At 41.5% G+C, this 13,013-nt stretch overlaps 1 long non-coding RNA gene across 1 annotated transcript; it reads right to left on the reverse strand.

Moving 5' to 3' along the window:
* Positions 1-7,672: 7,672 nt before the first annotated feature.
* Positions 7,673-12,784, reverse strand: LOC311510015. The gene is made up of 3 exons (XR_014699886.1): positions 8,989-12,784; positions 8,741-8,866; positions 7,673-8,634 (listed from the first exon to the last, which is right to left on the reverse strand). It is a non-coding gene; the product is annotated as an uncharacterized lncRNA (long non-coding RNA).
* Positions 12,785-13,013: the final 229 nt, after the last annotated feature.

Raw genomic sequence — 13,013 nt, forward strand, 5'->3', positions numbered from 1 at the left:
CTCAAAGGCTCTCCTGCTTTCTCCGTCTGATCTACCATTTCAATTGAATACCTATAGCATCAAGTACTTAGGAGTAACTGTTACTCGTTCACTGTCTGCTTTATTAAATGCCAATTTTACCCCCCTACTCAGCTATATGAGGTCTGCTTTTCAGAGATGGTGTAATCTGCCCCTGTCAATGCTTGGCAAAATTAATTCAGCTAAGATGAACATTCTTCCAAAATTTCTATATATTTTTCAATGTATCCCTCTATTTTTGCCAAAATCATATTTTAAATCTATTGATCAAGCGGTCATTTCCTTCATATGGAGTGGAAAGACTCCCTAGGATTAGGAAGTCCCTCTTACAGCAGTGCTCACTTAGTGGTGGACTGTCTTTGCCAAATTTTATGTATTATTACTGGGCAGCAAATATCCATAAACTTCTGTTTTGGGTACGTAACCCCCAACCCCTGTGGTGCCAACTTGAGTTGAGGTCATGTGTGTCGTCCTCCCTCCCGGCTCTTCTCTTCTCGTCACTTCCGACATCTCCCTCTCGTTACACAGACAACCAAATTGTCTGTAACTCCTTGAAAATTTGGTATCAATTCAGGCGCCATTTTAAGTCATACTCCCCCTCGACTCTTATGCCAATAACCCGCAATCATCTTTTTCCACCTTCTTTTCTAGACACTGCATTCCAGTTGTGGGAGAGAAATGGTATACAGACGTTCAATGACTTATACATAGGCGGAGTTTTGGGTAGCTTCACAGACCTATCTGCCTCACACGACTTGCCTAAAGCGCACTCATTTAGATACTTTCAAATTAGGCACTGTGTCTTAAAAACGTTTTCTGACTTCCCCGCTCTACCCTCTAAGCAGCCATGGGAAGACCTCTTTAAACTCCAGCCTAATCAGAGGTCACTTGTTTCCCACATTTATCGGGCTCTTCTGTTGTTTAACACGGAGCAGTGCTCTAAAAGTGCTGCTGCCTGCAGGGAGCAGGAGCTGGGTGTGGAATTTGAGGAAGATTTCTGGGAGAGAGCCATTAATAGAATACGTAATTCTTCATCATGTGCCCGTTTGGGCCTGACTCAGTTTAAAATTGTTCAAAGACTGCATCTGTCAAGTTCAAGGCTATCAAAAATATACCCTGACACTGAGGACATCTGTGTTAGGTGTAGAGGTACACCCTGCCACTTGACTCATATGTTTGCATCATGCCCCAAACTTAAGCATTACTGGAATTCCATCTTTAAAATCCTATCAGAAATTTTAGGAATCACTCTGGAACCATCCTCGCTTGTAGCCATATTTGGTGTTTCACCCACCCCACTTGTCCTCAGCAAGACCCAGGCTAATGTTGTGGCATTTGCCACCCTACTGGCTAGGCGTAGAATCCTACTTCATTGGAAATCACCACAGCCCCCTCTTGTATCTGTCTGGTTGAAAGATGTCATGTTTTTTTTAAAATTAGAGAAAATCAAATTCACTCTACGTGGGGACACAAGTAGATTTTTTGAGCACTGGCGTCCTTTCATACAATATTTTACAGACTTACAAACACTACCATGATTTGATTTTCTATCCTCCTTCTACATGCTTAGTACTTAGGACATATCTATATCTCAATTATAAGGTAGTTGTGAACTCTTCCAAACCTTCACTTTAGGGCCTCTGACCCCCATGTCATAGCATTAGCACAAGCACACCATACTGTGGTTGTTATGCAACCAACTACCAATGATCTGTCCACCTTTTTTTTATTTATTTTTATGTGTGTTTTAGGCTCATCTTTACTGTGCCTATGATTTGTGTGTCTGTGATGTATTTGTATGCCTGTAGTGTCACGGGAGGGGGGTAGGGGGGTGGGGGGGTGGGGGAGTAGGGGGGTGGTGGGCTTGGGATTCTGCTCCTTGATTTTCAAATGAATGTTTGTAATGTACAATTTTTGTATTCATGCTTTGAAAATGAATTAAAAAATTGTGACAAAAAAAAAAAAAAAAAAAAGGAGAGGAGAGGAGAGGAACAAATCTATTAATAAAAACCATGGGGGCCAATCAGAGTAAAAACAAAACCAGAGGTCTGACTCATGATTCATAATTCATGTTCATGTTAAACCCCCCAAGTGTTCAACATCTTGAAAGATGGAGAAAGAAATATGGTTTTCAGGGAGTGTTGCAAGTTGACGAGTGCAAAAAATTAGTTGGGAGTATTGTGAAGGTGTGTAAGGAAGATGAGAAGAGGGAAGAAAAAGAGGGACTGATGTATGCTAAAATTTGGCTTAGCCAAGCTGAGGGCAGAGCTACAAAACAGAGACAGAAAAAAGAGGAGAGAGAGAAGCAAGCGTTAAGTATGGGAAAACTGAAAGAACAAGATTTTGATGGTACTAACACGGTGCGGAGTGCTTTTGTGTTTCAAAATCCTGTACAGGAGGCAGCCGCTCCGATCCCCGGCCCCGCTCCCTCACAGCCACCAGCGCCGCCACCCTACTCCCAAGGAGGAGCAGCCACCAGCAGTCAGGGAAGTAATGCTCCACAGACACAAAATGTATATCTAGATTTGACAGGACTTGACAAAACTGCAACACTAAATGCTACACATCATGTGAACATCATCCCACATGCTAAACATGCAGAGAAAGTGGTAGCAAGCAAAAAGAAAAAAGCAGGATTAAAAAAAAGTGATATTTGTTCCTTTTCCTCTGCTGAGACTTTTTACAGTGAAAGAGGAGATTTCTGCTGCTACCGCTGTGGAGGGCCGGGATATATAGCTCGTGACTTAAGAGCTAAAACACAGGGAGGCCGGCGTGGGCGCGGTGGCTGGCGGGGACGAGGAGGTCGGGGAGGAGGCAGACGAGGCGGACGTGGAAGCTTTCACCGTCGAGGCAACAATGGCGGAGCATCAGCATAACTGACCGCCCCAAAATCAGGTCATGCACGCACGCATGCGCACAATGATATCATGAACACAGACAGAAGACCAGAACATGACCTTGACAAATACCAAATATGACCCACACATACACAGAGAAGTGTTAAACTTGGATAGTGTTGATTTGTTGCTACATGCAGAAGGAGAAAAACCTTTTATCACTCTTAATGTTTGTGGTCAGGAGACAGTGTTCCTTTGTGATTCAGGAGGGTGCAAAACTGTGCTATGAGAAGTTGAAGCTCCACACAGCTTGCAAAATGTCATAGGACAATAGGATGATAGTTCTGTCATCAACTGGGAATAGAGTCATTGAGTTCTTAACAAAACAGACAAAACTATATGATCCAGTTACAGCACATTACCACTCATTACCTAACAACTCCAGGATCAGACAAACAATATGAAGAAATCTTCTTCAAAGATCCTAAATACCCACCTACAGTAACAGCTTTGTATTGGGACAAACATTGTAATGTGGGAGCTGCAGTCAAAGGTGATAAAAGATTCACAGGCATGTTCAGAGTGTTCTCTCTCCCTCATATCAGTCTTGCAAAAACTAAAGAGCTACAGTGGCACGACATAGGAATGATGGTATATGATGGAGAAAAAGTAACAGAGTCTTCCTTCCAAAAACATTGTGCTGAAAGTGACAAAACATTCTGCCATCCCAGATTACAGCTGTACAAAAAGATCTTGAGCTGGAAAACTACAGGTCAGGCTCAGACACATTTGAAATATTTGAGCTGAGAAACCTCTTAAATTTATACCTAATGAGTTGTGGTCTACAGGATCCACTGATGTTGGACTGCTTAAAACTGCTCAGCCTGTCAATATAACACCTAACACCTATGTATCCTCTAAAACCCAAAGCAGAAAATGGAATATCTGAAGTAATTAAGGCACTAATTGAAAAGGGTTTGTTAACTGAATGTCCAGACTCACCCTGTAACACTCCCATTTTACCAGTAAAAAAAAAAAAACATCTAGTGGATGAAGATTAAATGATTTACAGGATGTAAATCTCTGTGATTCCACAAGCTCCAGATGTACCAGATCCTTACACTCTGTTAAATCATGTAAAATCCTACAAATACATGGTATACATGGATCTGGCAAATGCATTCTTTTCAATACCAATGGATCCAGAATCACAATTCTGGTTTGCTTTTACTTACAAGGGAAAGCAATTTACATATACCAGATTAGCCCAGGCTTTTTCTGAATCACTAACTATATTCTCTCAAGAAATAAAGAAGTGCATTGACATATTTGAGCCGACTGACAGAGAAAGTCAAATTTTAACTTATGTAGATGATGTCTAGCAGGCTCGACGCTGTGAGCAGAGCTCTGCCTGCTTGTCTGCGGGCTGTTGTAGCAGCAGCTCTAGCAGTACAGACTTCAGCACCCTTAGTGTTATATAGACCAGTGTTTTTCAACCACTGTGCCGTGAGAGATCATCAGCTGTGCCGTGGCAAATTATGCAATGTCACCTAATTGATCTAAAAAGCATTTTTTGAAAATGAATTAATTATTATCTGCAAATAATATGCCATTGTCAACTGTCTGTGTATATATATCTGTCTGTGTGTATATATAAGACTTTTTTCTTTGTGTTTATTTGATTCCTATTCAAGACACTTTGACAAGAATGACTTTATATTGTTAATGTAGGCTACAGAGTTTCATTTTTTTTAACATTTTCGGTTGGTGGTGTGCCTTATGATTATTTCAATAAAAAAAAAAAGTACCCTGGTTCAAAAAAGGTTGAAAAACACTGATATAGACCATTATCACTTAAAGTCCCACATCCTGTCTCCCTGCTTCTGTTGGAACACAAACACTCACACATGTCACCAGCGAAACATCTGTCATGTATGGCTACTTTATTAGCACAACCAAACTTGACCATTGAGAAATGCACAACTTTGAATCCAGCAACACTTCTACCAACAGCTGAAGACAGTGAACCACATGACTGTATTGCAGAAACTGATGAAAAGCTTTTGCCCCGCAAAGACCTTAGCAACAAACCACTGACTGACTCAGGGATGGACAGCAAGCAAAAATCCTGACGGTACAAATAAAGTATGTTATGCTGTTGTCACTTTAAAATCAGTGCTAAAAGCTGAACCTCTACCATCACACGTCAGCACAAGCTGCTGAACTAATGGCACTAACTGAAGCATGTAAACTGAGGCAAAAATAAAAAAGTGAACGTATATACTGATAGTCATTATGCCTTCTCTACTTTGTTTGTTTTTGCACAGCAGTGGAAGAACAGAGGTATGGTTACTTCCACTGGGAAGCCTGTGACACACAAAGACTTATTGTTACAACTCTTGGAACTCTTGTGCCGCACACACCAAAGGCACAGATAATGTCTCAGCTGGTAACAGAAAAGCTGATGACGTAGCTAAACGAGCGGCACAAAAACCATTAAAAACTTTTTTGATGGACACCTAGATCACAAAAATAACCTCTGACTCACTACCTGACTTACAACATTCTGCAACAGCACAAGAGAAATGCTATTGGAAAACAAAAGGAGCAACACAGAACAGTGAAGGAATTTACATCTGATCTGAAGGCAAACCCATCCTCCCTAAAGCCGTATATCGATATGCTGCAATGCTGAGCCATGGGCCTAGCCATGTCTCAACAGGGGGGATGGTAAGGCTAGTAGAACAAACTTATACAGCCTATGGAATAACAACTTACTTTCAAAAATTTTGCGCACTAATATGTGCAAAAAACAATCCAGGTAATTATAGAGTTAAACCAGGCTCCTTCCCAAAATCTACATATCCTTTTTAACAGAGATGGATTTCATTGAATTGACTAAATGTGAAGGGAAAAAATATGCACTTGTAATAGTTGACAAATTTTCAAGTTTGACAGAAATATTTCCTGTCGGTCACCCAGATGCTATATCAGTAGCTGAAGCATTACGCAGAGAAATAATACCAGGTTTTGGAATACCTGAAAAGATTTGTGACAATGGGACACATTTTGTGAATGAAGTAATTGCAAAATTGACACAAAACTTAGAAATACAAGTGAAATATCACTGTTGCTGCCATCCACAATCAGCTGGACTCACAGAGAGAACTAATCAAACAATTAAGAGCAAATTGAGAAAAACAATGGCTAAAAACAGGGAAGATTTGGATTTATTGCACACCTTTAGTGTTAAAGAGCATGCACATTACCCCCAATAAAACAGAAGCAGAAGACACATTTGCAGACTACATGAGAAAAACACTGATGCATAGAGATGTCAAGAACAAAGTATTGTCACCCTTTTTGTTTGATCCTATTCCAGAACCTGAGATCTAAAACCAGGTGACCTGGTCCTCATCGAGGTGTTCAGGAGAAGTGATCTGAGCCTAGATGGGAAGGCCCATACACTGTGTTACTGCAAAAGAGTGCCACCTACCAGCGGCTAAAGTGGTTCCTGCAGCTTTCCGACCCAACACCTCAGTGGAGAACGGGCTACAAAGGGGGACTGTTGCTGTAGGCACGTTCGTCTCAAACCCGGTGAAGAAATCAACGATCCCTGTAAGGGAAGTCTGAGGGAACACTACAGCCCTTACGTGGACTCTTAAACTATAAATAAATAAATAAATAAAAATGGCGTCTCAGAGACAATGGATAAACATAGTATGCATTGCATCTTGTTTGACTATTCTGTCTGTTGTGACTGTTTGGTGACTCCTACCTGTCATACTTCCACAGTTAGACCTGTATAGAAAAACTAGTTTAATTATGTACTGATGACGCTTGGTTGACTCCTATCTCTACTACTGTGTCCAATCCAACAGTGTATACATTTAACTTGTGGTATCTGTATGCTAAGTATGTTGCTGAATCGCATAATCAAACCAACTGCTTTGTGTGTACTCATATGCCAGTCGCCTCCACCAATCCTTATATAGTGCCAAGACCATTTCTAGACATACCTAGTTTGTTTCCTGATATCCTGATCTCCCATGTGGATGCTGTATTGTTAAATCAGACCGTCCTTAAGTCAACCAGAGCAAATTTACTACCACCTAGGAAAAGTTCTGGCCTGGGGTTTTCAAAACTGAGAGTAACAAAGGAAAGAGACAAAAAGCCTGTATTTGGACCTGTTCACCTTACACCGGTGATCAGATTTACGTGTTACACTCAAGGTTTTATTCTAGGCCCTAATCCCGAATACTTAGGACAAATACCAACATTCTTTTGCTCCTCCATTCTCACTCCGTGTACCCAATACCAAAATAACAATACTCTGAATGACACACAGAACACTAACGGCAGCAGCTGCACTCCATACTACACTGTTCCAGATGTTATGGGCACTTACCCCCAGACAGATTTGATGTGGATGTGTGGCTATAACATGTAAATTAACCTTCCTCCAAGCTGGCTGGGTCGTTGTGCCCCTGTTTTGCCCTCTGACCATTCTTACATTATCTCAGCAGAGCCTCATTTGGATGAAGGGCATTGGAGGAAACGGTCCTTTCAAAGACATGACTCCGTTTGGGGAACAGATGTTCCTCAAGACCATAAGCTGTAGACTGCTGGATAAAGGTAGTTTTATCTTTGTTTCCATCTCTAGGTGTGGGGAAGCTTATGCTTAGAATGGAGACTATGAACTACAGATTCTCTGGGTTTGTGAATGCCACATTATCTATTTTTGAGGCTCAGAGTTCAGGAACTGAAGGGCCTCCGAGCCATAGCACTCCAGAACCACATTGTGCTTGACCACCTTACACTGGGTGAAAAGTGTGATTTTCGTCCCCGTAAACGCCCGGAGATCTCCCTAATTTTCGGCAGTTAATGACAATTTGCAACCCGCGAACGTCGCGTTTGTCTGTGCCACAAATTGTCGTTAACGTACCATGACGTGTGAGATCTCGCTAATGGTTCTAATTAGCATATGAATGCAGCGAAACCGCGCCTGGCCAGGTCTGGCTTGAGTATCCTTAGTCAGTATTGGATGAAACCACTACTTTCAAACAAGTAAAATCACTCATGATTGGCAGCGAAACCGCGCCTGGTCAGGCAGGCTTGAATGTCCTTACACAGTATTGGATGAAACCACAACTTTCAAACGAGTAAAATCACTCGTGATTGGTTGGCACACCGGTGGTCACACCGGCTCATAATAAATGTAAACCTCAATAATAATTTATATATTATATATATTTATTTATTAATGTATTTATTTATTTGATATGTTATTATGCTGTATATTCATGTCATTGTTATCCTAGGCTACTACACTATTATTACCATCAAGGACAATTTATTGAGGAAAAGAACATTTGCCAAGAACATGTTTAAGCAAAAAAAGAGCTTTATTAAAGGAAGCGCTTTATCAAAACAAACACACAACTATAAGTGAGGTGCCCACACAACATATGGGTAGCTCACAAGCAGCCCAAAAGTTACAGCTCTGTTAACTGGCTGTTTGCTGGCGGCGTTCTCTCTGAGGGAGGCCCGTTTTGCAGACGCCTATGGCGCGTGACTCTGTACTTCGGAGTCGCCTCTAAACGGGACTGCAGCGTGGCACAGAGTTCAGAGAGCTCCGGGCTGCGAAAGGACGGAGCTCAATCCATCCAGACACGCCGCCAACAACGCCGTCTTCCTCATCAGACATCAGGTCTACGGTGGCGGACTTCCAGAGTTCAACCTCGTCCTCGGCTAGCACGCTCTGTCTTGCTTCCAACAGCTGTAAAAAATATCAATGAAGAGAATCAGTACTTTGCGATGCACTACATATGAACACAACACATCTATCAATGCACCAGAAAAATAGTCACCATAAAAAGTCTTACCCTCTTTCTTCTCGACCGACCCCGAGCTGAACTTTTCGAAGCCTCCGCCTGCGATGCAAATTCATGCTGGTTATATTTGAAGTTCCTGCGTAGGCCCTACTGTCTCGTAGTAGGTCTTACAGGCGGCTGGAAAACAATTAAATGAGAGTGGTATGAATAAAAATCAAACGTAAGCCACAGTAACATTAAACAAGGAAGGGGAAACAGTAATTAAGTTAATAAGCATATTATTTAAGCTTAAATCTTACCCTTGCTCCGGTTCGTAGCGCATGCGATTGGTCTCTGAGTTGTGAAGACGGCGTAGCAGTAATATACTGCTTCCTGTAAATTACAAGACAGAAAAATACACTTTAATAATGCAACTTTCACTGGCTCTGCTCACTTGTTCTTTTGCAAGGCTACTAGGCTACTCTTAGCTTTGGTTTTAGGATAGGATACTTTTAGCTTAGCTAGCAGTTATGGAATTAGAACGCTGCCATAAATCGTGCGCGCGCAATGAGACTCGCGCGAGCGCAAATCAAACATCCGCGCGCGCAATGAGACTCGCGCGAGCGCAAATCAAACATCCGCGCGCGCATTTTTGCCCCCCGAGCGCTTTTCCAAGCACTCGCGAGCTATTTTGTAGCTCGCGCGCGCGCAGAGTCCGCTCGCAAAACTTTCCCCTGCTCGCTCGCGAAACTCTCCTCTCCTCGCGCGGAAAACTGTCCCCTGCTCGCGCGCGAGTTATTTCTTTTACTGGGCGTTTTTGTCAGTGAGGGGGACGGGCCTGGGGGCATGCCAATCACCATTGTATCCCCGAATATAATTGGTTGAGCGTATTGGCCAGTTGAACAGCAGGGTACGGCAACACTAATAGGACAAACGGGACAAACCACACTTATTCACACTCCAGAACAGAAGGTGGCGGTAATGCACCAAAAAGCTGGTTGCCGAACCGCCATTCAGGTAACGTCAAAGACAGTACCCTGCAAACATTTCATCAACCTTGACGGTAGGTCTAAGGGGCGACCTCTAGCGTGAAACGAGTTTAAAATAGGTCTAGGTCGCGCTTCGACCACAAACCAACTTGATGAAAAAAATAAATGTAGGTCTAGGTTGCACCTCGACCACAAACCAACTAGAAGAAAAAATTAAATTATACAACCAATCGGGTGAGCCCTTCTAGCCAATCAGAGGCGGAAAGGGCGGGACCTTCTACTCCAAACCTGGCAGCGGAACGACTGCAGAGAAGCAAGTACGGCACGTACCGAACAGTTTTTTCGGTAAGTTCGTTGACATAAAACATTAGAGACGGTTTATATGTGTTCATTATCATAGACTGTAGGTTCATATTGCAACTTTCTGTGTTTTAAAAAGTGTCATTGACCGACCGTGCGTTATGTGTTTAACTGTCGAGTGGATTTCAAGCTAGCTGCTCACTCGGCTAACATGAAACAGGGCTCTTCAGTGTGCTTTCTGTCTAATATTCTGATATTTTTGGACTATTGGAGTTTAGAAATCCAGACATAAATCAGTGAAGCACTTATACAGACGAGCTGACATGGAGGTGTCCAGAAAATGCATTTTTTTCCCCAAGATAATTTGAAAATGTTAATTTATCTTCATTAAAAAACAAACAAACAAAAAAAACAATAGTAGCCTAATCTATTGATTAGCTGTTAAAATGTTAATATTCAGTGGATTGTGAACATAAAAATTTGACTCCCAATGCAATGCCTAATTGTCTGCTTTGTTAATCAACAATGTTTCTTCTGTTTAAGATCATGTAATGTTTTTATTTTATCATTATCTGGGACTTTTTGGCCTATGTAAATATAACCAAAAAGCAATTTATGTCTGTTTCATGACTTAACATTCATGTGATGTATGTAGTATGTACGTAGGTGAATTAGATGGTAAAACGGTGTATAATTTTCCAAGATGTGTTTAAGAATTGTTAAGTAATATACTTCAAATGTTTTTCCAGCTTCACATGACAGAGTGAGGATCTCCACTCCAGGTGAAGGAGCCATTGATAGGAGGGAGAGGGGTCCAGAGGAGATCGTGATCGCCTACAAAGTGTTTTTCAACTGTGTGGGTGTTTTTATGTTTATTGCACATACAGCTAAAAATAAAGAGACCACTGCTGCGATTAAATTGGGATTATTCCACTAATGTTGATTTCTAAACTCCTCCTAAGTTTGAAAAGTAGTGTTGTGTTCTAAAATGAATATGAACCTGTTTTCTTTGCATTATACAACGTCTGAAAACACCAGAATTGTTTTGTCATTTTGACCTGTTGCCATTTTCTGCAAATACATGTTCTAAATGATAATATTTTTTTTTCCAATTTGGGAGAAATTTTGTCAGTAGGTTATAGAATGAAACAAAACTGTTAATTTTACTCAAACACATAGCTATGAATAGTAAAACCAGAGGAACTGATCATTTTGAAGTGGTGTCTTAACTTTTTTCCAGAGCTGTATGTGTAAGAATCATGTTGGTCTGATTAGTTTTTAGTTTTTCAAGTGTTCTGATTGTTTGTGTAATAAAACTTTAAAGAAATTGCACTTTTGTGTTGTCAAACTTATAATTTCCCCCCAAAGGTAGGTTCTGTTAATACATTGTATTTATATAAATGTGTTAATTTATAGCAAAAAATATTTTTAATATCATTTATTATTCATTAAATGTATTATCTATATGTAAACACTAATTGTTACAGTTAATCAGTCAATTTGAACAGATAACATTTCGACGTTGAACAAACGTTAAAACGACGTCGAGACCTAGACGCAGCCAGGGGCTTTAAAAGTAATGCTGAAATGCAGGTTGAAAAGACGTCAGATCGCAACGTCAACATCTTCTCTACCTGCATTTGTCAACCTCTTTTTAACTTCACTGCAGAAACAACATCTAAAACTCGACACATACAGCTGTAAATATATATCAGAATATTTACTGGATCGTTTTTAGAAGGTGAATAATGCGCGCTTAGAAGACATCTGTGTTACAACGGGACGTTGTTTATGACCGTTAAAAAGACGTCGAGGTTGCAACGCGACGTCGTTTCAATTTGCCTTTCAGCATTACTTTTAGACCTCCTGGCGACGTGTACGTTTAGACGTTGTTTCAACGTTTATTAGACGTCGAAATGTTTGCAGGGTTGTGTCTCTTAAAAAGAGTGTCCATGGGCATCTTTGCCTTAATAAGATTTTAATAAGAAATAGCCTACTATATTTTGACACACATCTGCATCTGGACCATACGTCTATATGCTGCTCTCATATCGAGAGTTGCTGACGCCTATATAAACTACAGGCCTTCTATCTTTTTTATTTATTTTTAGGATTTTTTAACATTACGTTTATAATTTTCAGGGAGAAAGAAGAAGTCTAAATCGAGAATATGAACAAAACAGTTTTACCAAAATAAAAAATGTCGTTGTGCAACAGAATCCAAGTTACAAAAAATGATCAGCATTTTATCAGATTAATGTCGACGATGGAGGGAAGGAAAGACAGCACTCAGTCAAACATACTGAAGTTCATTGCTCTGTGTGACATTTTGCAAACTTTCAAGTCAAGACACCAAATCACAATACATGTCATTCAGGCATTCGGGGCTGTGTGGTTTGTCCCGTTTGTCCTAGTAGTGTTGCCGTACCCTGCTGTTCAACTGGCCAATACGCTCAACCAATTATATTCGGGGATACAATGGTGATTGGCATGCCCCCAGGCCCGTCCCCCTCACTGACAAAAACGCCCAGTAAAAGAAATAACTCGCGCGCGAGCAGGGGACAGTTTTCCGCGCGAGGAGAGGAGAGTTTCGCGAGCGAGCAGGGGAAAGTTTTGCGAGCGGACTCTGCGCGCGCGCGAGCTACAAAATAGCTCGCGAGTGCTTGGAAAAGCGCTCGGGGGGCAAAAATGCGCGCGCGGATGTTTGATTTGCGCTCGCGCGAGTCTCATTGCGCGCGCGGATGTTTGATTTGCGCTCGCGCGAGTCTCATTGCGCCGCGCACGATTTATGGCAGCGTTCTAATTCCATAGCAGTCATCGAACATATTCTTACCGCAGTCTTGATTGTGCACCCGTCTTCTTCCTGGAGTTAGTCTCTCCAGCACAGTTTTTCGACTCCAGAGCAGCCAACTTATCCTCTGGACAGCAACCTGGAGTTTACCGTATCGCTGAGTTGAGTTAACTGCTCATTCATCTCGGCAGCAACTCGATTAAGTTGACGAGATAATCCACTGATAGCAACCAGCAGTTTCTTCTCGTCAGTCTGCGGACTGCCT

This window comes from Chelon labrosus (genome assembly GCF_963514085.1).
Source record: "Chelon labrosus genome assembly, contig: SCAFFOLD_52, whole genome shotgun sequence".
Classification (NCBI taxonomy): domain Eukaryota; kingdom Metazoa; phylum Chordata; class Actinopteri; order Mugiliformes; family Mugilidae; genus Chelon; species Chelon labrosus.